We start from the raw sequence: 26,163 nt of genomic DNA, 5'->3' as shown, positions 1-26,163 counted from the left end.
ATATATTTTATTGGTTATGTACTAGGCGCATCCACAGGCCATGCCACAGGCGTTTGTTTGTGTTTGTTTTAAAACGCCTAGATCGTTTGGACAAAAGTTAACCCATAGCTTTGAAAGTAAAGAAGAATATACAGCCTGTATAATCGAGAGCTTTTGTTAGGATTTTTCATTATTTGGCAGTTTTAGCAGTTATATTTTTTGTAGCGTGTGGTGTGGTCAGGTGCGCGATTGTGACGGTCACTATAGACCTAGGACAGAACTCCTCACTTTGCAGTTTAAAAAATAACCTAATTTCCAAAGAATTGTATTATTATTATAGTTTTATGTATTATTGATGTTTTTCGTTGTTGTTTTATAAATGCTCTATTATAATTGTTTAATAAATGTTCAATCAAAAAAGTCTTTTTTTTTTTTTTTTTTTTTTTTTTTTTAGTCGACTGATCGTTGCGCAGGACAGGACTTTGGTCGACTAAGCATTTCTTTGGTTGACTACAGCCCTAAAAACCAGTAGTTGGTTACGATTACCCAGCAGGTTGAGTAGTTTGCAAGGAGATGCATCAGTTCTACTTTCAGTTAAAGTAACCTTTAAATTATAAAACAACTGATACTCAAAGTGAAGACAAAATGTATTTAAAGATTTTTTTGGGGGGGGGAGGATTGTCAGACGGAACACTTTTTGAATCTGTTGGCTCTTGATCTCCTATAGCATTGTGGGATATTAAAGTGTGGCAACACAATTCAGAATCCCAGCAGGTGTTATAGGTCATTCAGGTATTGTTCACCTACTGTATCATGAATACTGAGTATTCTTAGACATTTGACATACTGCTTTTTGCATACTTTATAGCAGCAGGTACACATATTCAGATTCGGGGCTTGACACCAGTTGGTTAAAAGTCATTGCAAAAATTGCTCAGAAAAGTGAAGTTAGTTCAGAGTTCGTTTTATGCCACTTGGTTTGATGTTTTGTTATCTAATGCAATGACATTCACAAATTTTAAAGTGTGGCTTAAGTGTCCAAATACTTTTTTGAGGCTACTGATCTGCACGTCTCGGGTCTGTCACTAAAAGCTTTTGCAGGTTCTTTCAGGAGCACAGGTGCTGTTCTCTGAGCTGGAGCCGTGTTTCTGTTGCTCCATGTGTTAGAAACGAGAAAAAAATAATAATAACACAAAGTGCAATATCGGCTTCAACAGGAATCATACTGCTGTTTCTCCTCTTAATCTCGACACTGATCTTAATTCCAATAAAACGTTTCCTTTTTTCCAGACCAGGAGGCACTCCAGTCATGTTTCTGTGGTCATACTTTATTGAATATCATTTTAGATAAGAATATAATCCTTTCAGCCAGATGATGTATATTGACCAGCTTTTTTTTTAATTTTTTTTATCAATAATAGTGTACAAGGCTAGAGACCTTTAAAGTGGAGTGTGAGTTTGTATCGGTGTGTACTTGTGTGTCATTTCATACTCTTGACTTCTGATCTATTGCAATAAACCCACATGATCTGGTAAGCAGGGTCTTGTGTTACCCTGAAGGGGTTTATTTGATGATAATGACCTGATGACTGTACATTATCCTGCTTTTTATGTGGCTTTTTACCAAATAAGTCAAATATTTTGATGTGAATAGAAAAAGACCAGAGATCAACACAAGAGACTAGTATAGTAATGTAGGAAATCAGTTGCCTGGTGCAACATTCAAATATACACCTTTTAAAGGTGTAAATGTGTAATTTCTGTGTCACTAGCAGCACAAAATGAAATTTCAATCTATTTCTTACAAGTCAACCAATATAGTAAATAGTATAAACAAAATGCTATTGTGTATAAAAAAAAAACCTAATTGTCTGTCTGTCTAGTCTATCTGTTGATCCATTTAGCCTGTCTATCTATCTAGTCTGTCTGTCTATCTGTTTATCCATTTAGTCTGTCTGTCTATCTAGTCTGTCTGTCGGATCTAGTCTGTCTATCTGTCTATCCATTTAGCCTGTCTATCTATCTAGTCTGTCTGTCTATCTGTTTATCCATTTAGTCTGTCTGTCTATCTAGTCTGTCTGTCGGATCTAGTCTGTCTATCTGTCTATCCATTTAGCCTGTCTATCTATCTAGTCTGTCTGTCTATCTGTTGATCCATTTAGCCTGTCTATCTATCTAGTCTGTCTGTCTATCTGTTTATCCATTTAGTCTGTCTGTCTATCTAGTCTGTCTGTCGGATCTAGTCTGTCTATCTGTCTATCCATTTAGCCTGTCTATCTATTTAGTCTGTCTAGTCTGTCTGTCTGTCTGTCTGTCTAGTCTATTTAGTCTATCTATCCAGTCTGTATAGCTGGTCTATTTAGTCTGTCTAGTCTGTCTTTCTGTTTAGTCTATCTATCCATCTAGTCTATCTAGTCTGTCTAGAGTGTCTAGTCTATCTATCTATCTATCTATCTATCTATCTATCTATCTATCTATCTATCTGTCTATCTATCTATCTATCTATCTATCTATCTATCTATCTGTCTATCTATCTATCTATCTATCTATCTATCTATCTATCTATCTATCTATCTATCTATCTATCTATCTATCTATCTATCTATCTATCTATCTATCTATCTATCTATCTATCTATCTATCTATCTGTCTGTCTGTCTGTCTGTCTGTCTGTCTGTCTGTCTGTCTGTCTGTCTGTCTGTCTGTCTGTCTGTCTGTCTGTCTGTCTGTCTGTCTGTCTGTCTGTCTGTCTGTCTGTCTGTCTGTCTGTTTAGTCTATCTATCCAGTCTGTATATCTAGTCTATTTAGTCTATCTATGCAGTCTATATATATAGTCTGTCTATCTGTCTATCCATTTAGCCTATCTATTTAGTCTGTCTGGTCTGTTTTTCTGTTCTATCTATCTATCTATCTATCTATCTATCTATCTATCTATCTATCTATCTATCTATCTATCTATCTATCTATCTATCTATCTATCTATCTATCTATCTATGTCTGTCTGTCTGTCTGTCTGTCTATCTAGTTTTAGTCTATCTATCTAGTCTGTCTATCCATCTAGTCTGTCTAGCCTGTCTCTGTTTAGTCTGCCTAACCATCTAGTCTATCTTTCTGTCTGTCTGTCTATCTAGTCTATTTAGTCTGTCTATCTGTCTGTCTATCTAGTCTATTTAGTCTGTCTATCTGTCTGTCTATCTAGTCTATTTAGTCTGTCTAGTCTGTCTATCTTTCTAGTCTATTTAGTGTGTCTATTCAGTGTGTCTATCTATCTGTCTATCTAGTTTAGTCTGCTTGCCTGTCTATCTAGTCTATTTAGTCTGTCTAGTCTGTCGATCTAGTCTGTCTATTAATAATACATATGGTTCATTTTACCATATTAATTTATTTATATAAAATATTTATATTATTTATTTTTTCATGCACAATAAATAATATTTTGTAACAATTAATACAAAATAAATAAATGTAAAAATATGATTGCTTGACTTTTTCAGTTAACTTAATGCTGAAAATATCAGGCGTATTTCTCATTGTCAGCAACGCACAAGTTTAGTCCATTTCTGAGTTTTTAAACCTTTATTTTCATTGCAGCGATTCAGAGATGTAGCAGAGCTGGGCAGGGGTGTCTTTAACAAAGTGCTGTCCTGGTGTTAGAGTCTGGGGAGGGCAGAAAGCTTGATCGACTGCTGGTTGATTGAAAATCATCATTGTTACTGTTAATGTGACTGCATAAAGTTGAGCTTGGTCTTGTTGGATATGACCACAGGACAGGAGCTTGTCTTATTGTTTTTGTTGACTCATAGAATAAAACAAACAAACAAAAACGCAATATCTCAATTGTTTCTCCTGGGCAATACTGAGATGAAATGGAGAGCAAATGGGATCTGTATGTCAGAGTTTGATTGTGTTGATCAGTTCTTATGGTTGGCTTGAAATCGATCCAGATTGGTAAAGTTCGTCATGGCAGATGTCCCTGTGAGAACCCACACTGAGGTGACATCTCACCCTAAAACTTCACCCAGGAGGAGGTCAGAATGTGTTTTCCTCCAATTTACATCAAAATCTGTTCACCAAACACTCTAGTTCTAGTATAACCCTGCTCACACCTTTTCATATCCTCTTACTGTATCTCTCCTGCGCTGTTTTCCTCTTTTATGCCGCCATTTGATCCGTGAGACCTGTCTGGTATTAAGGCCATGCAACCTGAAATTCCCAGTATTGGCTTCTATGCAGTGCATCTTTGCGGATTTTGGGCACAGAGAGTTTTTTTCTAATGCCTTTATCCTGTGTTTCGAAGCGCTGCCATTCTCTACCCTCAGACGACTGAGGCTTGTAGACCCGGCATGTTATCAGCACCAGATGAGCATTGACTTCAGCCTTTTAATGTACGGTAGAAGGAGAGCGAGAAACTAATGAGAGCCATAAAGCACCTACTGGATAAATAATTAGGCTGCTTCACAAAAATCCTGCCTGAAAGGAAAAAAAAAAAAAAAAAACTTTCTTTTTCTTCTGAAGTCAACAGTGTCAGTGATTTCTGAGGTGTTTTTCTTCTTTCATTGCTACTGTAGAGGATTTTCTTCGATGTATTTTTGTCTAAAGACTCTGAAGGTTGACTGCATTGAATAATGAATGTGTATCACTAACAAAAGCGCATTTAATCTGAATATCTACAACCCTGAATAATCACGCAGGGAAATATTTCCCTTTGACAGGCCATTTATGTGCTAATCCTTCAGAAAGATGGTTATTAAACATTTAGATTAAAATGTTTGAAACATGTCTGTATATTCTGTTGCAGTTGTTTTTGTTCAGATGATAAATATTACATCTAACTAGATTTACATGTCCTGAAGGAAATATCTGCACTTGCAAGGCAGTAAATGAATGTTTTAGGTAAGTTTAGGTTTTTTAAGCTTTAGTTAATTGTTGGTTCCTCTTCATCATGACATCAGGGCACAAGAATACCCTGTGTGTCTATTTTTTCATGCTATTTTTAGTGTCATGACAACTTATGATGTATATGTTAAGTGGGCAGATTAATTAGCAGATATTTGGCAATTATAGGAGATATCAGGTGATAACTGTGTCCTAATGATGATGATTTAATAGAAGTGATTTTTTTTCATCTAATGTAAGTTCCAAAATAAATCAAAAGCATTGCAAATGATACACATTTTGGATTTTTAAAAATATGGACATTTTTAATATCATGCTTTTACGCATTTTTTTATGCATTTATGAAAAATGCTGTCATTTTATTCATTTTATTTCCTGTCATTAATAGGGATTTTTCAATCATCAAAACAATGATCATATATGATGTTAGTTTTTACTATCATTGTGATATATTTTTAGTAGTACTTTGCTGTTTGATTCCTCAAATTTTTAGACACATTTTTTAAACATGATTTTTAAAAGAAGGAAATAGAGATGCACACTTATTAATATAGTTCTGCAGAAATAGCAGAGAGACACTTTAGGATTTTTTTTTTTTTTTTCATCAAGTCTTCATGTAATGACCAGTCCTGATGCCTTATGTTTTGAGATTACTGTTTAATGGACTTTTTAAAAACAGGGCCTCTATAAGTAATTATGTAAGATGTGGCAAATTAAAAAAGGTTGGTTGACCACTAATAAGAAAATGACAAAATCTAAGGCAGCTCTAATGCTCATTTAGAAAGAAACGGCCAATCATAATTCAGTATGCTAATATTACAGCAGTGTTGGGGAGTAACGTAATTTAATTACAAAATAAATGTAACTGTAATCAGTTACAGTTACTGAGAAAAATGTGTAATTAAATTACAGTTACTTATGAAAATGTTAACGATTACAAAGGAGGTTACATCTGAATATTTTCTGTAAAAAGCTAGGATGAATAGGTTGAATAATATTAGTTTGTTTAACTGATTTCTTTCCCAAATTGCATTGACTGCTCTAAAATATGAGACACCAATGTTTCAGGAGTTTGGGACACAGAATAGGACACATGCTTATTCAATTGTTTTATTTTCTATTTGGGTTTATGTATTTGCTTTATTTTTTAAGATTAACATTTTTCCAAGGCATCGTTAGATACCAGTGTTTCCTGTCATAGATATGTAAAGATTTGATTTCAAAAACAGTATCATAGCTATTAAACTATTTCTTATGATTTTAAATCTGTATTTAACCTGAGAATGATCGTTCGATATTTTGAAAGTCTGACTGTAATCGGTGTTGAGTACTACTGTAAGGTTGACCCTGCCTGGTTTAAATGTTTGAATATGATTAACAGCTGAAAACATTTGTTAGAAATTTAGAAAAGTAATAAAAAAAGTAATCAAATGAAAAAAGTTACACTACTTGTTACATTTTTAAATAGGGTACATTTCCAAAAGTAACCTTACCAACACTGTATTACAGTGATGTCATTAATTTTGGATAGTGTTTTAGAATTCTAAAAATGTTTCTTAAATATCATTAAAGAATAGTTTATAGTACCTCAGAAAGTAATGATCTGTAAAACAGTGTTTGGGGTCTGTACAGTAAGCAATTCAATCTGAGGGAAAAGAAAAAGGATAAGCAAGCACTCAAATGAGCTTACTGTATATAGTGCTCACAAATACACATACACAAATACAAGAAAGGATAAATGAGATTGTTTTATCAGATCATTCTGATCAAAAGACGTCTAACTGTTAACATGTGATCTGTACAGGCTTAATATGCGTCACATTCAGACTTTTTTTTTTACATGTGCCGGGTCCCTCAGGATCGGCTGCTATTGTTGTCATGCTCTACAGAGCGTTCGCATTCCCATTGTTCTAATACTCTTCCGACAGCTTCAGAAGAGGGGGATAGAATGGAGAGAAAGTGTGACATTATCCTCGCCGTCTTTGATGGCGACTCGTGTTTCAGCACTAGCTAATCTGCTGCTCTAATCTCCCCAGAAGATAGAAATAAACAAGCAGTTCTGTGAAAGAGGTACCGCGCATGGGTGAACCGCAGGAGGATTATGGTAATTTTTAAGGGATAAGTAGCAGTATTTGAAACCTGGCTGTTCTAATAGGGAAGTTGCTTTTAGTAGGTGAGAATTGAGGTGTTTTTCTTACGTACTTAAAACCTGAATGTTTATCGTTCTGTTTTTGCAGATTGTCAAATGCTTTTCGATATCCTTTGGCCTCCGTGATGCCAGTTGGCCAGTCGAAAGACAGAGAAACACGTTCAAGCCTCCAAAATTTGGAAAGTCGGAAATCAATTACGAGTCGCAGCTCAAATGAAAGGCAAGGCACCGTTCGACTTAAAAGTCAGGCTGGCTCGCCTTTAACCGGGTCCATTACAAAGGGAAAAGGAAATCACACCGCATACCTGATCCACCAAAAAAGGCCTTTTGAAATGTGTTGCTGGGTGGCATCCAGCCTGGCAAACGTGGCGGGCATCGATGGCGCAGCCCCTGGGCGCGAGGATGCTTGGCCCAAACGCGACGGTCCTGGGCACGTATCAATGGGCACTGGCCCATCCGCTGGGAGCTCCTAAGCCATGCTGTCTGAAGGAGAACCGATGGGCTTGGCAGCACATGTGGGCATGCGGCGCCTGCCTGCGTGGGCACCCGATGTTATCGCCTTGAGCCACCGAACGCGCTGCCCACCTCTCTGAGCCCAGCCCAGCTGACCTCCCTGACTGCGGCTCACACAAAACGCCTTCCTCAGAACTTTCCGAACTAGCTTTGCTTTCGCATGCATTTATTTTAGTACACTTTTCTTTTTTTTTTCTTTTGGTGCATGAATAAACACGAAATGCAAAACAGTCCAAACGGCCTTTAGATGCAAAACTAAGCGTGTCATGTGTCACGCTAGCTACGCGCTTTCCTCGCATTGGATTCGCTTAGAAGCGACCGTGAATGTTAACTTTAAATGAAAATACATAACCTTTGCTGAGAAGCCAACAGGGTTTTTTTGAACCGCACAAAAACCTGGATGGAGAGCGAGCCGATGAAAGCGTCAGGCGGTGGGTGGGTGAAAGCGCGGCCCCGCGTTCGCTTTAAAAGAAACTCTGGGCGGAGGTGAGGGGCGCGCTCTCTCTGCTCAACTGTCTCTGGAAGACTGCTGCCAGGACATATCTTTTGTCTTCCATTATCTTTATTTTCTTATTATTTAAAATGGCCGGATTTTTTCCTCTCCTTTGCTCCAGCGGTCTTTTTTGATATCCATTTAGATTGGAGCTTCATTAAAAAAGCTCAGACAATAGAGTGACTTCTAATTAAGAGCAGCAGCATCTGGCCTCTGGCACTGTATCCCAGTGTTCCATCTCTTTTGCTGGGGAGAATTCATTTGTTTCTTAATTAAGAAAAACACCAATAGCGTGAAAAATCTGCTTATGTTACCTGAATCCTAATTAGTTAAATAGTGAGTGGAAAAACACATTCCAGTAGCCCTAGAAATGAACTCGGCACTGATAAAAAATGAACTAGCCTCGCATAAATCGAAGCCGGATGGAAAGTGTGCCGTCATTACAGCTAAGACAATATGCAAACTATCTTCAAAGAAATCAAATTGCCGGAATGTTTTCATTTGCATGCATTAACCATTAACATAATGAGGGGAAGTGACACCGGACTCGGATCGTGCGTCTGCTCGGATTGATAACTCCTACGTCTGCAAATAGTCTTTTCCGCCGAGCACGAGCAGTCAGATCGGCTGTGAACAGCGAGCGTGCGCGTGCAATCAAATAAAGCCGCGCGCCGTCCTCCCTGGGAGGAAAACCAGGGTCTGCGGACATGTTGCGCGGAGCACTTATCAATCCCATAACGGGCAGGCGGCCAAAGTGCGACAAAATGCGACTGTTTTCAAATCCAAAACTGTTTTTGCTTTTTGCTACATGCTATTGCGGCCGATCAGCCTCTCAGGTCAAATGATTCAATTAAGTGTCTGTTTATGGCTGATACCAAAGCTGGGTGTCGTCTTCACTTATCACCTTTTTTGCAGATCAGTGTTCTCCCAGAATGCCACAGGAGAGATTGCTGGGGCTGTAATTAAAATGGCACGGAGACAAATTTGACGTAGGGGCTAACAAGCGGGAGACGAATCTGAAGCGGGGGGGCCGAAAGGAGGAGAAAGCATTTAGTTGTTAGCCAATTAGAAAAAAGAGCAGGTTTGAAAGAGGACCGTGGACTCGACGTTGGCTCTTTATGATGTCAACATGTGATCGGTCCTTCAGCACTTAGTTTAAATAGTTAAGTACTGATTAAATAAGGTCAGAGACTTTTGATTACACCTAACTGGGAGTCTAGCTAAATGCCTGGTCTTGGGCGGTTGATGCGTGTGGCCCTGTTTGGATGTGGCCGAGACCCCTGCTGTGCTACATTTGATGCTCGATTGGCAGGAAACAGACACACGTGTTCCCTGTGTCTCGTGGCAGCCGTACCTTTCACCATGTGACTTCTTTCGGAAGCCTGAAAAAAAGAAATCCAGTGCGACAATAAGTAGCAGAAATGCAAGATGAAAAAGAGACAGAATAACAAGAAAGAGCCGTTACAAAAAACGACTTTGGATTTTCAGGGCTGAAATCTTCCGCTGGCTTTTGACAATTTGCATTGTTATCGCCGATAAGGCTGATGTTTTTCTTCAGCTGTACATTTCCGTGTGAAATATTTCAAGTGTAAACCGAGCGAGCGTTCCCTTAATGAGCAGGGGATCCGGTCTCTTGCCGGGATGGAGTCTTAAGTAGCGGCTTGCTGCTTTGGATGTCTGATATCTGAATATTTAAAAGAGTTTCAAGCTCATCTGCAAATGTGATTTGCACATATCACACTTCTGCAGTCGTCAGGCTGCCACATCGGCGGGCTTCTGAGCAAAGACGAGAACACAGGGAGAGAGAGAGAGAGAGAGAGAGAGAGGGAGAGAGAGTCGAGGGGGAGATGTTGCACATATGGGTTGCTATTGATGTATTCCAGTCCTGACCTAATTTAACTCCCTGCCAGCGAGCTCATATGCATACTGTACATTTGCTAAATTAGAGAGTGCAAACCTTGCCTTTCTCCTGGAGACAGGTGTAAACAGCATTGTTGTCATAATGCGGCCGCAGTAAATATGATAATTGTGGCACGATGCAATGGAGCACAAAATAATTTGGCCATCATTTTGATGCCCGGGGGCCCAGGGGATCGCCCTCCGGAAGGAAGACGGCCCATTGACATGCGGCACACGCAGCGATATAATTATGGCTGCCCATCTTTGTTCCTCGCTGGCGTCTTCGCACTGCACTAGTAATTTGCTTGTAATATGGAAGCATTTAGTAAAAAAGGAGGCTGTGATATTTAGGTTGGAGGATTCTCAGCATACCGGAGATTGACGGCATTATAATGGAATGAGTCTGTGTCGCAGAGCTCCAAGCTGTTATATAATGCAAATCTTTTAAACAATAACGATTTATTAGTTATTTAAATGGCTGATTATTATTATATTTATAATAATAATAATTTTATGTAACATTATTTCAGTAATATTAGATTCGCTTTTAATTTAATTTATTTTTTTTTTAATATGTAATATTCTTATTCAAAATATCATTCAATAAAATTATATTTTCTTATTTCATTTATATTAGGAAATGATTCATTATGAATAAATCTTGAATGCTGAGTAAAGAATATTAGAAAGAATATTATGAAGAATGTAATATGTATATAATTATTATATAAAATAATTATAAATAATATAAAATATAATATAAATATAAATACAATAATAATATAATATAAAATAAAATATACTTTTATATTTATAATTAAAGAAGCATATAATATTAATACAGTAATTTCTTACAATAATAATAATAACTAATAATAATATTTATCATTATTATGATTATTAAAATGTTTATACTTGTTCTGAAAAAGATCATCATGTTTCTAATGTGCTGGAATGATAGTTAAATGCAAAAATTAATCATATAGTGTGCAGTGCTGTATAGTTGCGCTAAGACTTTATTTGCAAACATACATCAGGCACATCCTATGCTGTCTTATGAGTAGGCTGCTGTACAGACTCTCTGTTATTGTGTGTGTGTGTGTGTGTGTGTGTGTGTCCTGTCAGGAGGGTTGACTCTCATGAAGTCTTTTGACACAAGGTCTCTCTCTCTCCCTAGTTTCAGCTAAAGGTCACTGTTACTGTGGGAGTGTCTCTTTCTCCCTCTGGAGGTGACGTCCCTCTTCCCACACATATGATACATTTCCTGTTGCTGCCAACTGTAAGGAAATGAATAACACACATAGAGACTGCATGGTGTTCCACATGGGTTTGTGGTTTTACTAAGTAGGGTTCTGGACATTGGGAGTCATATATAATGATCTGTTTCCTCTGACAGTGTATTTAATTTCCCCAACATATTATTAGCCAGTATTACTATAGCCTGGCCATTACAATCCAATCGAATCTTGATTGGTAAATTCAAGTCTCGCCCTATATTATTGCTCACTGAAGATTCTGTTTCACTTGGAAATATTGCACATTGCCATATATATAGAGTGTGTAGTATGACATGAAGCCCAGATTTATGTTTTATGTTTTATATTAGAATTCTATTTCTACAGTTTATCAGAGTTATTTCCTCTGTAATAATCTTCTGCTGAGTCATTTAGAAGAGTGATCTAATTACTCACAGTTAAACGATGACTCCATCGTCTGCGGTTATTAGACATCACTCGTGTATTTCAGATTTGTTGGGTAGCCACTATTTCATGGCCTTTTTATTGAGCTATTATGAAGCTGTTCTAAAACCTATTGTGCTGCCTATACGTAGACTGCATTTTAAGGCATCATACACTGCAAAAAGATGTTTTTCTTACTCCATTGACAGATATTTTATATTATATCTTGTTTTAAGCATAAACTCAATTTTATAAATGTTTCAGAAAACAAGACTTAATGTGTTTTTTCTCATTTTCCTTCTCAAGTATTCTTCTCAAGGATTGCAAAGGGGCGGAAAATTTCTAGTAAATTTCCGGAAACTTTCCATGGGAAGTTAAGCTAGGGAATTTTGGAAATAATCCAAGTTGGAAACTTAATTCGAATAAAAGGGAATTAATTGGAAATGTGGAAACATAAATATAATAAACATTTTGTTTGGTCTTTAGCAGACATGTATGCCAACTTGTACAAATTGTAAAAATTATATTTTTGATTTTGATTTATTTGTGAGTAGAATTTTAATAGATGTAGTTTTGCAAATTTCCAGTTTATCCCCATTAATACCTGTTAATTCCCATATATTCCCATATTCTCGTTAATTCCTATGGAAAGTTTCCAACTTTGCCAATTCCTGTAATTTTGCAAACCTATTTGTAATGGAAAGCAAGACAATAATTGGCCCTGTGTTCTAAGATACCCTTTTTGGCCAAATTTTAAAACGGTACTTGTACAATTTGTATCATTTGTAAGGCAATAATTTGGGTATGGCAATCCCATAATGTATTGCATTGAACTCAGTGAATTGAACTCCATGCAATGCACAATGACAAGATAAATCCATACTCATATTTCATTCAGTGCTGAAAAATATTTGTGTATATTTGTGAACTTAGAACATTGCATTGTTGGTTTAACAACAAGCTAACAGTAAATAGTACTGTTTTTATAGCTGGGTTGCTACTCATTTAGAGTGTTCTAAATCAGTCTCTTATGAGGTTCAGTGGCAGTCAGAATGCCGGCTTAGAAGCAGCACCCTATGTCAGGCAGTAGACAGGCAGGCAGCTCACTAGGTTTTGAAATCAAGCCATGTGCTTCTAACTCTCTGACGACATTAAATGAATAACAGTGTAATGCAGGAAGACGCATCTCCCCGCGAGTCTCACCGTCAGGATCATTAGAAGTGACACTGGTGCTGCTCTATAAAAGCTGAGTGTAAATACCCTCTGGAGACACTGTGGAGACAGTAGGTGAGGCCTCCAAGGGCCCCTGGCTCCGCTGTTTGAGAAACATTAGGCTGTGAAACTGCAGGAGCGTCTCCAAGTGCTCTGATACATGATGAAATCAACACGAAACCTGAGACTTCATCTTTGGCGAACAGCCCGCATAAGTGTCTACCCATAGGAAAGAAACATCACTGAGGAAATGTCTTTAATAGACAGCAATGAGATTAAATGGAGATGTCTCCTGCTTCTCAGGTTTTTCTCCTGAGAGAAAACGACCCCGGTAATCTTAAAAAGCTCCTTTAGAGTTTCAGAATTGATCTCAGCAGTGTCTCAAACTGTGCTCTCAGAATGAACTCGAACATTTATCATCAAATTCTCAAATTATCTGAGCTATACCATCTGCAATCATTTTATACCTCATATGCTTTATGTATGTCATTTGCGTCCACTTTTATTTTTCCTCAGGGATTTTAAAGGTAAAGTGTGTAATTCCAGGGTGAATAGCATCACTCTTCTTTAATTGGTTGGGAAAAAAACGATGATGCTATACCATGCTATAGACCAATTTGGATCAAGGCAATTTGGCAAAATCCACAGAATAAGAGAAAAATGTTTTGTTGTGTCTTTGGATGTCAGAATTGGAATGCAAAATATATAGTTGAAAATGCCCTGTGAAGCTAAACGCATGTTTATGTTGCAAGTCACAAACTGGAATGATGAAACCTGCAATGATTAGTCTACTATTAAATCATGAATTTGATGTAAACAGTAAGTCTAAATAATATTCACATATGCACATCATAGGGGACATACAGCAGTTCATAGGGGACATTGCAGTTACAGCATGAAATAATATTTTAAGCTATACAATTTCTCTGTAGATAACTTTATCTAACATTCTGACTTTTTTTCTTGCATTTGCGTGATTATATCTCCCACTTTATATCTCACAATTTTGTTTTTCCTTTTGAGAATTGTGAGATATAAACTCAGATTTGCAAGAAGAAAAGTCAGAATTGTGAGATATAAACTCAAAATTTACTTTTTTTTTTATTCTTTATTCTGTGGCTTCCACAGACTTGCTATTGCAGAACTGCCATTTCTACCAGAAAGACTCAGGAGGCAAGATAACGTAACAACGATATTTATGAACAATCAGCAAGCAAAATATTGTAAGATAAAGTTCTTTGGCGTAGGCCCCGTCCGTAGTTCACATCCTAAAAGGTTGCGGACTCTACATTTCCTCCCTGAAGATGAAGGCAGGGGCGTAGCCAACCCCCTAGGAGGTATTGACAAGGACCATCCTGGTGGTGGTGGGGAGGATGGAGGTGAAGGTTGGTGTCAGCATCTGCGGACTCAGACATGTTTCAGTGATCTTTTATACTCCAAGTGTAAGATAATGATTGGTTAGATCTAAACTAATAGGTGACGTAACATTGAGTCTTCCTGGCAGAACTTATGCTAGAGCTTTCATTTTCTGCCACCAGGTAGGCTCCGCCCACAAAAAAGTCATCGCTGTTTGCAAACACAAAATAGGTCTATTGGGCTGTGATGTTTTGAAATAGAGTTAAAGGGATAGATCTCCCCAAAATAAAAAATTATGTTTTTCATGTACTGCATGTATGACTTTCTTTCTTCTGTGGAACACAAAATTAAAGAATGTTAGGGTCCAAACAATGAGTTAATGATGACAAAATTGTTATATTCGGATGAACTCTCCCTTAAGTCATGTAGTTAATATTGAAAAATTCATACACTCCTTGAGAGGACATCTGAGACAAAGTTGATACTTTAATGAAAGTGCAACCTCTGAGCAATATAATTTCTCTCTAGGTTAGTAACAGAGCAGCCCAGATGAATTCACTGAGATGTTCCTCCTGTGTGTTATCATAGAAATAGAAAATGTATTTCACACTTGACCCAAACGTTAAACAGTTAGACCATCGGTGCGATCAAATAATGATCCAGGAGGACTCCACAGATATAGTCACCCAATAGAGGCCACGTTCCCCAGTGCAGAGCATCTTCAGGAGGGAAAACGGGCCCTTCGTATCGGCTTCTGATGGAATTTTAATCTCTCTCCGTAAGCTTCACACGGCCACATCAAGACTTAAGAGCCGGCAAGAAAAAAACCCCGCCCTCTGTCTGTTTTAAAGGACAGCACTTTGAATGTCATTTGACAATTTCCTTTTAATTAGAACTAATTTACAGAAAGATGCCCACCAGCTAATCTTTACAGGATAATTAGCTTCTATTTTCTTTACTTTTAATTAAAAAGTGGAAAAGATTTAGCTGATCCATAAATAATTGTTCTTTTGAAATGTTCATCAGACTTCACACTTCTCTTTGGCATGAGTAATATTTAGATCTTATCGTGGGTTCTGTCTCCTTAGAGTTAGAGCAGCGTTTTTTTTTATTATTATTATTTTTATCTGGGGTATTAAGAAGTGGAACTATCAATAATAGAAATAGGAACCAGAGGCAAATTAGAATTGAATTAATGAGGAATTTATTACTTAAAAAACGGTCTTCTCTTTCTTGCTGGAGTGAAATTGGAATCTCGGGTATATCCGTTTCAGAAATTGTTCCTTGATGGAGAAACATTGTTTTATCTGCAAGTATTTAAGACTCCAATCACTTTCCTCTGAAAGCTCCTCATTTATTTCCTTGATATAAAATGGTCTTGATTTAAAACTAAAGCACTGAGAGCTCTGGTTTTCATTCTCATTTACTTTAGTGGACATCATCTTCTGGATGGTGACAAAAATAATGTCCTAACCAGACACGACACAAAAACTTTATAGAAACAAGTAATTTATCTTTCCACAATGAAAGAGAAAATGCTGAACATGACAGCCAATCAGAATATTTGTGATGTTTAATTTACAGTTATATGCAGGATTTTGGACTGAAATATTTGTACAGTCCATGTTCAAATTCGTAGAGTGAACTAAGGCTGCTTGAATATGGCAAATCATTATCAAGATTATTTTATTCAGTGTTGAAATCATGATTAATTAACACGATTATTGGTGGGTGATATGATCAAAGTCTTATTTCATGATATCAGTAAAATTTCACAATTATCGAGAGGCTACTTCAGCAAAAACTAATACTAACTAATGTAGCTAAGGTCAAGTAAACAGTCAGCAATACAATAAGAACAAAGAAACTAATTACAAACAAAATAGATGAAAAAATACAAATTAAATAAATAGTGCTTTTAATTTTTACAGCCAAGTAACAGCCTACAACAAACTTAATAAAGTAATGAAATGTGAAATAACACTACATTACATATACATTAATCCTTATTAAAACTACAAAGGTCATTCAAGAGCATTGAGTGATCTTTGATCTTTGTCATTTGTTCATTAATTAACATTAATGAATGACTGAAGCAGTGATATTGGGCTACCGTCCCTTTAAAAGCACGGATCCACTATATCAACGCTATCTCACAACCAATTCATACATATTATACAAGGTGGCCAATTTATTTGAATTCATACAACCTCACTTGTACGAATTCATACAATTTGTCTAAATCTCAGTGATGGGTGGGTTTAGCAAAGACTATAGAATAACACAATACGCATCACTCGTACTGTTTTGAATGGGAGAAAGTGCAACGCGCAATATGGCGGAATAAGTCCCACCTTCTAAATAAGAGCCAGTTGCCGATTGGTAAAGTCATCGCGTCACTGAAGCGGCCGTTAGAAGCTCCAGTTCCTATAGAAACAGTCAGACGTGCACTTAGGACTGCACGTACACATTAGCTTGATCCAGCCTAAAAAAAAAAATGCATGATAAGAGCATTTAGAAACAAAATTATGACAGTTGTTGTCAGATTTCATTGGTGATTTCAAATATGAATTTTAATCGAAAGCCTGGCAAACAGCTTTGAAAAATGTGATGTTTCCCCATTCAAAGAGATAGGAGCTGCACTTCATGCCTGAGAGGTGTTTCAAAGATGGCCGCCTAGTGAAATGACTTGTCTTAAAGTGACTTTGGGTTTAGGGGTAGGTCATTTGTATGAATTCATACAAATTTGGCAACTCATAAAATACATATGATTTAGCAAAAAATGTTACAATTTGTACAAATTAGCCACTATAAAATACGTATGAATTGCCATGAGATTGGGTTGAATATACTGTTACACACGGGTTTTCTTTCTCAACTGTTCACTTAAGACATAACCAACTGTGTTTGCAAGGATATTTACCAAAATGGCATTTTAATGCACTTTTAATGACACCATTTAATATCAGGCATGTCCTGCAGTTTAGCAACAGTAGAGTGCATTTTACAACACTCACTTATTCGGCTGATTTGGATGTTAAGTTTGGCCTAGGCGAGGAATGAAAGTGCACCATAATTGTTTTACCTCAATTATCTTAATAATTGTTAATTGTTGGAAGCCAAAATCAAAATCGAAAATCAATTATGATTAATCTCACAGCCCTAGAGTGAACAGGTGTTTGAATTATTTAGTATACAGTATTGAAAGTCAACATTTAATGCCAATTTTTTTTGTGTATTTTATTCATAAATTGGTCTATAACAATATTTTTTTCATCATCTGTTGTATTTTTAAGATATTCTAGAAAAAAATGGGACATGGCTTGATTTTATACATCAGAAATTGATTGGATTAGTAAAAGTGAGTGTTACCAGTGAAGCCTGTTGGTTGGAGGGGAGGGGTTGAAAAGTAAGGAAAAAGTTATTTATTTTTGCCTAAAGAATATGAAGATAAACATTTGTTTTACTTAAAATAATGTGCACCAATACATTGTTTGCCGTAAGACCAGGAATGTTTAATTTAGAAAGTAAAACATGTCCATTTTGATTTCATGTTGCTATTATTTGTTCTTTTATAATGTTTTTTTTTTTTTTTTTTTTCCTTAAAAACAGAAGCCCAAAAGTGTGACATCCTGTTCGGCCATATTCGTAGCAGAGGCCGAAATGATTTTGCATGCTTAAAGTATAGTGTGACCTCACCACAGGCTCAGAAATCCAGTGTGGAAGGCAGTTCACTTGCAAATGTCTCTCTCTGGAGCTCAGTGGAGTTGATGTGGAGCAATCGGAGAGAGCGTTTCTGAAAGATGGCCCAGTCCAAATTGGGACAGAGCACAGGAGCTAATGAGAACTCACACCTGAGCTTCGGAGAGCAGGGTCTCTGTGATTGGTGTTGAACATTTGGAGGACGACCCTCAGCCTTTAATAGGCGTGTGGCACTGCCAGTTGGGTGCAGAGAGAGGGAGAGAAAAGTAGAGGCTCTGAAATTTTGGCATCTGTTGAAGCCCATCAGCTTGCTCAGAAACGCCTCCAGCATTTTAATGGCCTTGTCAAATGCCAGTCCTGTTTTTATGCCACTCCAATTCCAGTCTACTAGATGCTGAACACAGGGTGTCTCACTTTCATATGCACAAAAGTCTAGTAACTCTGCAAACTCTACAGCTCAGAGCTGCTCTGCTGTTTGTTAGCATGTATATGTGTGATTTTTCACAGTGATTATGAAACGCTCTGTTCCGATCTGATCTTTATGGACTTCAGCTGCTATGGTAATTGAATCTTTTAATCATGGATCTATGGGTTTTAAACACATTAAACATGCAACCCAGAAAGCATGACCTAATTAAGATATAACCAGATGTTTTGCCCTCATTAACTATCAATATATTCAGATGTTTATCTTTGAAAAACACTATAAAATTAATTCATGTTCAAAACTATTTTATATTTAATTAAAGGGCTCCCATGGGCATGTAAATTCTGGATTTTATTTTTATTTTTATTTTTTATCATTATTTTACAATTTTGTTCATTTCCATAATGTTTATATATATATATATATTATGGAACCTAAAATGTTAGTCATTCATGCATTTTAAAGTTTGAATATTATATATTCTATATATTATAAAATCAATTATGCTCAGCAGTTATTTTCAGAAAATATTCTCTTTCTTACTGCAATTTCTATAAAATGCATCAAATGTAATTTCGAGCAACTGTAAAATGAATAGAAATTTATTAGTCTAAAGGTTTGTGAATCCTGATTCTATAAGTTTATTTTGAAATATAAACACTATACAAAAGATATTTTAATTTTGTTCAGAGGTTTTTAAAGATTTTGTTATGTTTCATACCAGTTATCAACTTTGTCTCAGATGTTTCTCCCAACATTTTTGAGAAGAAATACAAATAGATGCTAAAGAGACAACATTTGTGTAAGAGAATAGAGTTATACAATTAATCATCTTGAGATATCTGACTGTGGTACCTTGATAAATCTGAGCACAGTTTGAGACATTTCTGAGAGCCATGCCAGCTCACTTTGGTCTTTTTCTCAGGAGAAACATCAGCAAAAGTCTCCATTTGGTGTATGTTTGTTCTACTTTAATTTCATTGCTTTCTAGGATAAAGACATTTGACAAATTAAAGGGATCTTTTTTTTTTTTTTTTTGCTTTAATCATATTTCTTTTTATATTAGATCACCTTCTATATGTTTTAGTAAAGATATTTTACCAGGTGCTTCTCAGTAGTTTGACCAAAACATGATGCAAACCCTGAATGCATGTGTGAATCTAATGGAGGTTAACCGAACGATTTAGCAGCTTTTGCACTGAGACGTGTGTTCTGCACTTGTGGGTTGAGCTGTGTGTGTGTGCATGTACTTTCAAACCAGAATGTCCCAACACTATAACAGAATCTGTTTTTGGCCCACAAAAGATAGGTTTCCGTCCAAGTCTGGCAGGGTTTGGGCCGGTCTGGACGTCCCTATAGGCCTTTACGCGGCATTATGTATTCGTGTTGGGTCTCAGGTGCTCGCTGTGTGTTTTATCCTCGGGCCAAGCTCGGTCCCGTTTTCAATGGCATAGCCAGATGAAAAAACGGCTGCTGTAGGTGCGAGCAGAATGATTTCCACGCTTGTAGAGATCTGCTGCTTTGTTCTATGCGATTCAATTACCTCTACCCTAATTAGGAGCCATAGAGAAGACCCAGACTGTGATGGGACTCCACACTGTGGCTCCTGCTGATAAAGTGTGCTATCACCATCAGAGGCCCCAGACGAGGCCCGGCCCGCCTACAAACGTGCGCATGCGGCTACACCGATGGCCAGTCCCGTTTGTTTTGAAGTTTAGAAATCAATTTCAAAATAATTTCATTTTTTCTCCTCTTGTTAAGGTTTGTTGGGGTTAGCCAGAGCTTAGATTTGAAGTGCAGTGACACGTTATGAATGATCAATTTGGCAAAGACGTTTTGATTCTTGTTTTTCCTAGGTCACTTTTCCAGCGTGTGTCATGTTTAGAGCGAGTGGATGTATCTACACATCACTGGGCTGATCTTTATCTCACAGGGGTCACTAAGAAAACAGTGGATTGTGTGAATGTGATGTAGCACTGCGCTATATTAGTTTACACTGCTGCGACTGAGTTGAGGAGTTTTATTACAACAGTGATTGTTTCCCAAACTTTTGTTAGCTGTACACCTTTGACCTAAAATATTTGCTTGAATTCCCCTTAAGATTTAATATTTCAATAATTTAACAACAAATTTGGATGTTCAGGATTTTCCATTCAGGAGCCCCGCACATGACCTTTGGACAAAAAACCTGTCCACCAGTAAGGATTCATAATCACATTATGTTCATTAGTTGTCCGGAGAACAACTGGCCCCCTGACTGAGCCTGGTTTCTCCAAAGGTTTTTTTTTTCTCCATTGTAATTTTATCCCCTAACTTTAACTAAAACAAGGGAACGAATTAGTAAAGCCCCCAACACTAAAGTGAGAGAATTAATTCTTAATTATAATTCTTAATATATAAATATATTACAGTCAAACCAAAATTTGTTCAGACACTTTGAACATTTCATTCATTAACACAGTTTATTCACCATAGTTTAAAAAAATGATAATAAAATATGACAAGATCTCAGAGTTAAACTGTGTCAAAAAAAAAAATTAAATATGTCAGATAACACTTAAGCAAAACATGGTCAGGTCAAAGTGTCTGAATAATTTTTGGCCCCAAATGTTTATCAGTTTTACTGGTTAGTCCACTGTATGAAGAATTTTTGGGTATAATATGTCACAGTTTACTTTATTTTGCTATCCTCACTCACATAAATGAACTATAGTGTCCTGCACCCACTATTAAATATAAGGATTCATATATGGATTCTTATAGTAAATTTAAGGATTCATATACCGCCACTGGTCATATATATATATATATATATATATATATATATATATGTATGTATATATGTATGTATGTATGTGTGTATATATATATATATAATATGTATATATAATATGGTGACCAGTGGCGGCTGGTGCTAAAATTTTTTATGGGGGGAGGGCACAAAAAAAAAGAAAAAAAAAAAAGAATTAGAGATACAAAATAATATGTTATTTAAATAATATGATGCAATGCTTATCTGCTTATCTAAAACATGGAAAATTCATTATTTAAAGCATGCCATAGGGCTGGGTGCTATGGCCAAAAAATCCTATCTTTATTTTTGGACTGAATGGCAATGTATAATCTCGGTATTTTGTACATTTTTCTATTTGAACTAAAAAAAAAAAAAAATCTGTATGTAATTAAAAAAAAAAGTTATTTCACATCCTGCCCAATCTTAAAACAAAGTGATGCTTTTTAAAGCAGAAGTTACATTCACTAAACTAAAAATGAAAATAAAAAAGCTCAGACTAATTACTAGGCTATTTCGATTATCCTACAATAGTCACTTTACTGTTACTGCTTTCATACACATACACTTAGTTGTAGGTTCGAAATTCTACATATGGCACATTAATGTTCGCACACAAAAACAAATTGCATTGCAGTACCTGCAGTTCAGAAAAAAGTTTCTTTGAATAGAAGTCTATGAGAGCACTCGGGGCAATTCTCGCCCAAAAAGAGGCGGTACTCCACAGAACGTGATTGACGCTGATTGGACTACAGCCTATATCCAGAGGCAGAACAAAACAGCCTAGCAGTCCCTTTCTCATCCGTCCCTTTCTCACTTTGGTGGTGCGTCGCCCTATTGCAATAATGAAGAAACCGCCCCTGATGGTGACCACAATTAAGAAATTTGGGAAATCCTGTAATTACTGTAATATTTTGGCCAATAAATATTCTGCCATGATTTTCTCACCCTCATGTTGTTCTGAAACCATGTGATTTTTTTTTTTTCTCCGTGGAACACAAAAGCTTATATTTATCAGAATTTTCACGCAGTTCTTTTTCATAGAGTGAAAGTGAAAGATGACTAGGGGATTTCAAGCTCCAAAAAGCACAAAACAATGGACTATAAAAGTAGTCTACATGACTCCTACGCTATATTTCAAGCCCTTTGAATCCATATGATGGATGGGATGGATCCATATGATTAGGCATAATAAATGATGACCGAATATTAATTTTTGAGTTTGAGATCCCTTTAAACCTCGCAACATGCGCCGAATATGTAATGTTTGCAAACAGTGATTTTTCTTCTTTTGCCTATGCAGTAGATTTAACTCACTTTAGTATGTGATGTTACGAATCTATCCAACTTTTCTTTTTCAGCGTATGACTGAGAAACAGAGACAAATTGCTGTTAGCTTAACAACAAAGATCAATTTTCCACTTCTAGCTGAATTGCGGCAGTTTGTCAATAGACCATCAAAAAGCGTTTTGTGTATAATTGGATCACAAAGCATGCGGTTTTCACATGACTTTCATTTTCTTCATCTAAGGAGAGTCTCTATCTCGTAATGTATCTCATCTCATTGATTTTCTCTCTCGGGTTCAAGCGATTCTGTGATGGTGTCAGAGGGCGGTGTCCAGCACATTTGGCCTCTGTGAGCATCTGCAAACCGCAGCCAGCGTTCAGCCGTCAGGAGATTGATTGTGACAGACTTTTAAACAGTACACAACTAAATATAGCGGGCTACAGCACTATCAGAAAATGAGCTAGGAGTGCGGGCCTAGTCGTTTAGAAAGTCATTATTCTTATCATTTGCTGTCTCTGAAATTATTTCAGGTCTCTTCATGCAATGAATGCAGTATAATAAGCCAAACATGTGCAAAGGGCTTGAACTTTGGTAATCGGAGCAGGTCGGTGAAGTAGCCTTTAAAAACACGACTCTGATGCAAGGATCCACTGGATTTGAAGTGAACAGATTGTTGTGATGCATTTCATCTCATGAATCTGTTAAATGTGTACCATGGTATTATCTTCAGATTTAACTAAAAAAGGAGCTTTAGAAGCTGTTTCTCATTGATTGGATTTTGATGTAACCTAATATAATCAGGTTGACTCAGATATGTGTGATGAAACCAGGACCTTTAGATATTACCTCTAAGGTTTGAATCAATATCAACATTTTGGGTTTGATGGAATTGCAGTCGCTTGTGCCTGTGTATTAATACTGAATTGATATCTTACTATTCAATGTCAATCATTAGTGATGAGTCATATTTTTTTCTTATGAATCCATTAAGAAAGCATAATGTGTAATTGCGTGTCTGACATTTCATTTGGATTACAAATGTATGTGGAGCTGCATAAAAATGGAGAATTTTATATTTGCTGAGCTTTGATGGCAAATAAACTGCCCGATATGAAGAGTGCAAATGACTTGGCTATCACGTCACTATCGCTTTTGTTAAATATTCCATCTGAATTTGATTTATAACCAGTTACCATTATAATGACAAGTTAGTACTAAACTGCGAACTGTCTTGAAAAGCAGCACATTGTCATCTGGGTCAGGAATAGAAATTTGCAAAATATTGAATATGCTATAGCAAATTTTTGGCACCACTGTACTTTTTATGACTGTTAAATAGCACAACCCTATATACATAATAGTAGAATACTTGGGGTGAATAAGATTTTTTTTTATAAATAAAGAAATTAATACATTTACTTTGCCAGGATGCCAGGATCAAAAGTGACAGTATAGACATGTATAATGTTATAAAAGATTTCTGTTGAATTCAATTCAAATAAATGCTGTTCTTTTGAATTTTCTACTCATTAAAGAAAACAAATTCATCATAGTTTACACAAAAAATATCAAGCATCACAACTGTTTTCAACATTGATAATAATACAAAATGTTTCATGAGCAGAAAATCAGAATATTAGAATGATTTCTGAAGGATCATGTGACACTGAAGACTGATAAGTAATGATGCTGCAAATTCAGCATCACAAGAATACATTACATTTTATATTTTAAAATAGAAAACAATTGTTCCAAATAATAACATTCTGCTTTTACTGTATTTTGATTTGTTAAATGCAGTCTTGGTGTGCATATATCTTACTGACCCCAAACTTTTGAATGGTAGGTCTGGTCGAAAAAAAAAAAGAAAAACGATAACAGTAATTATCACAATATAATTTTCCTTGATAATATTATAACAAAAGCTTGATAAATGTTCAATATAATGTTTATTCACTATGCAAATAATGCTATGCATGTATTGCAGACCGCCACATGGGTGCAGATACCAATTTGCCAAACTGATAAGTGCTGCCATTTCTGTTGCATATGAGAAATATTAAACAGCAAACGTGCCAAAAAGGAAACAAAGCAAAGCTACTCGTTTAAACCGCACACCACACGTAGCATTTGTCTGCGTGGCTCAAAAGACACCACAACACAAGCTTACAGTGAATGTATTTACTCGCTGACTGTCTGAATCATGCGACCACTAAAAAGCATTGTGAGATCCAGTGAAAAGCGTTCAAGTTCATTGCAGAGTTCTCCCTAGTTTAAAGTTAGATGAAACACTGCTGACATTCTCAACAATACTGACGCAGAAAAGAGAAGAAACTCTGTGCTGCAATAAGGTTTTTCAATCCACAAATCATGAACATTTACCATGAATTTACTCTAATAACACAAACTGTAACCATGGTATTGTGGCAGAAATGTGTGATATTCATATCAAAATGTATCATGTTATTAATGTAGACATAGAGGGCCCTAATAACACCCGGCGCAATGTGATGCCAGGCACAACACAAGTGTTTTTTCCTAGTTTCAGTTATCATTTTCACGTCCAGCGCCCAGGTTGTTTAAATAGCAAATGCACTATTTACATGGTGGCATTTGCAAGCGGAAAGACTGAATGCTCATCTATTTGCCAATGGGCATGCTGGTCTGAAAACGAGGGGTGTTCAGGCGCTTTGTTGGCGTGTTGCTATTTTGAGGCAACTGAAAACGACTGCGCCATTGACCAACAAAAACCTGTTCTATAGTCAATGGCGCAGTATTTTTTTTAATTTTTTTTTGTTATTTAAAGGGAGCGTTAGAAACATGTGCCTATAGGCGGGTGCACAACTCGTGTACATTCTTATTACACACAGGGACGGGCAGCAAAACTTACCAAATATTAAAAATAAAAGGATTACAGTCTTTCTGCTTGCAAATTCTGCCATGTAAATCGCAATCTGCCATGGTTTAAGTACACCATGCTTTTAAAGGGAATGGGAGATGAGACTCTGATTGGTTTATTGCACATTACACCCAAAACACACCCATGACTCATTAAAAAATAGGGACAACCCTTTTAGACAAAAGTGGATTCAGACATGCCTTAAGTGCACCTGCGGAATGCGCTTCAGACCATGCGCTTAGATTGTTAAAATAGGGCCCTAAATGTATTAAAGGAGTAAAGGAATATAATTAAAGTAGGCTATTTTTGTTAAGCTACGGCAGCTTTTGTGCATTTGTATTATACTAATCCCCAGTTTCACAGACAAGTCTTAAGCCTAGTCCCAGACTAAAATGCATGTTTGAGTTGTCTTAACAGAAAACAACTTGCACTGACAAATCTTAAAATATGACAGAGCCATTGTTTTGTCTCAAGATGCACACCAGTAATGTTTTTTTTTCTACTGTAAGTCACTTTTAAAAAAAGCTTCTTAAATGTCCTAATTGAGCTAAGGCCTAATCCTGGCTTAATCTAAGCCCTGTTTATGAAACCGGGCCTAAATGTCTTCAGGCTACTGTTTTTCATAACAAATATCATAGAAACAATATAGTTACTTTTTACCATGGTAGTGAGGTGCAGTGTGTGGTTTTACCTGCGTTTAAATGAATCTAAATAATATGGAAGACCACTGGTTAATTTTAATCCTAACTCAAACAGTCAGAATATTTCAATTTTACCCTATAAAAATTAGGTTGTTACAATTTTACAATTTTTATTTTTCCAAATATTACTGTTTTTGTTAATGAACATACATTTACATCTGTACTCCAACACAAGCTA

General features: G+C 36.4%; 1 protein-coding gene across 4 annotated transcripts in view; it reads left to right on the top strand.

Annotated features, from left to right (window-relative positions):
* Nucleotides 1–26,163, top strand: part of zfpm2a (zinc finger protein, FOG family member 2a) — a 202,840-nt gene that overhangs the window by 30,255 nt on the left and 146,422 nt on the right. The window contains exon 1 of one of the 4 annotated variants that reach the window (XM_067410669.1): nucleotides 473–532. The exons of the other annotated variants lie outside the window; for them this stretch is intronic. The gene's annotated coding sequence lies outside the window, so the exon portion shown is untranslated. Of the gene's footprint in view, nucleotides 1–472; nucleotides 533–26,163 lie in introns of those variants that run through there. 4 annotated transcript variants of the gene reach the window in all.

Source organism: Chanodichthys erythropterus, chromosome 2 (assembly GCF_024489055.1).
Source record: "Chanodichthys erythropterus isolate Z2021 chromosome 2, ASM2448905v1, whole genome shotgun sequence".
In the NCBI taxonomy this organism is placed as follows: Eukaryota; Metazoa; Chordata; class Actinopteri; order Cypriniformes; family Xenocyprididae; genus Chanodichthys; species Chanodichthys erythropterus.
The sequence above is the reverse complement of the archived record's forward strand: the minus strand, read 5'-3'. Positions and strand labels throughout refer to the sequence as shown.